The following is a 1683-nucleotide window of genomic DNA, read 5'->3' on the forward strand; positions in this document are numbered from 1 at the left end:
ATTCCACCATCACTTTCACCTTGGTAAGATCCGGTCTTAGCTGTCCCTTTTCCACAATGAATCCCAGGAAACTCAGAGAGTCTGAAGGAAAATTACACTTCTCAGCTTTATTTGTTTAACTAAGTTAGAATGTCATTGAGGTAGAGAAAAATCAAATGGTCGAGCAAGTCTCTGAGAAAGTCATTCACCAGAGCCTGAAAAACTGCTTGGGCGTTGGTTAGTCCAAAGGGCATAACTAAATATTCAAAGTGGCCTAATGGGGTGTTAAAGACCGTTTTCCACTCATCGCCTTTTTTGATACAAACCAGATGGTAGGTGTTCCTCCTATCCACTTCGGTGAACACAGTGGCCTGGTAAAGTGGTCCGAGAGCCGAGTCGTTGAGGGCAAGAAGATACTTATTTTTCACAGTGATATTGTTCAATCCAGTATAGTTGATTCAGGTTCTGAGAGAGCCATTCTTCTTCCCCAAAAAAGAACAAAAAAACACAACTCCGACTGGAGACAACGAGGGGCAAATTAGTCCAGCGGTCAAAGACTCATGTATATACTTCTACGTCACGGCTCTCTCAGGGCAAGCGAGGTTGTATTGCTGACTGGTTGGCACAGCGGCTCCTGGCAGCAGATCAATAGCACAATCTTAAGGTCAATGTGGGGGCAGACTAAGGGCTCTGTCTTTGCTAAACACACCCACAAACACTATTCATTCTACTGTTCAACTACATTTTTGTACAGTGATGTTTAACCTACGTGTCGCACAAGTAGCACTTTTTAATGTACGCCAATCAGATTTGTCAATAATAAATTATTGAAGCATGTATATGACATGACATTTGTATCCTCGATCACGGAGGGGAAATGACTCAATCCCTTACACCCTGATGTACCCTTCTGCAACACCTTCAATCTACTTTTGAAAACATTTAAAAACAGCTTGACCAGCCCAAGATCAGTGTGCAGAAGCAAACTCCAAGTCCCAGGAACAACATACATAGAAGCCTTTCTTTTGCATTTCAAGTTGGACGTTGAGGACACAGATAGACTAAGTCTTCAGAATATGTCACAGAGGAGACAGAAGCCTCCAGCATTTTTCAGATGGATAAATGTAAATAGATAAGCAGGAAGCAAAAACTGCCTTATAAATAAGGAAAGGCCAGTTATTAAGTTTACTGATTAACCAGGATCAGCACGCAGGGAGCAATGGTGATTTAGGGCTTGATCTTTAAAATAAACCTTAGTCCTCCATGGTATCTAAGGAGTGAAACCATTACCAAGATTCATACATACAGTATGTTTAAACATTGGCATAGTCAATTACAGACACAGTAGCCATAACAAGCTTAGAAAGAAAAGCATGACTGAAATAAAACCAGGCCTTACATCACATGGCATGTTGGACGTTTCCCTGTTCTCTGCACTAATAAAGCATGAAACTTTTTCAAATGGCATTTATGAAATACAGTGATATGAAGTGAAAACAGATATACATTGGTTATAAGCACAGATACACTACACTTTCACTTTTAATTAAAGGCTCTCACTTTATTTGGGGTGGTATGGATTAAACATTTGAAAAGCGATGTTGGAATTAATAAGCATGTTTGCCTTATATAATTTCAGCCTGCTTGAGAAGCACCAGTCAGAGATCGTAAACCCATATTGGAAGGGGGAGGGGGGGGGGGGGG

The sequence above is a fragment of the Etheostoma cragini genome, chromosome 7 (assembly GCF_013103735.1).
Source record: "Etheostoma cragini isolate CJK2018 chromosome 7, CSU_Ecrag_1.0, whole genome shotgun sequence".
Lineage (NCBI taxonomy): Eukaryota > Metazoa > Chordata > Actinopteri > Perciformes > Percidae > Etheostoma > Etheostoma cragini.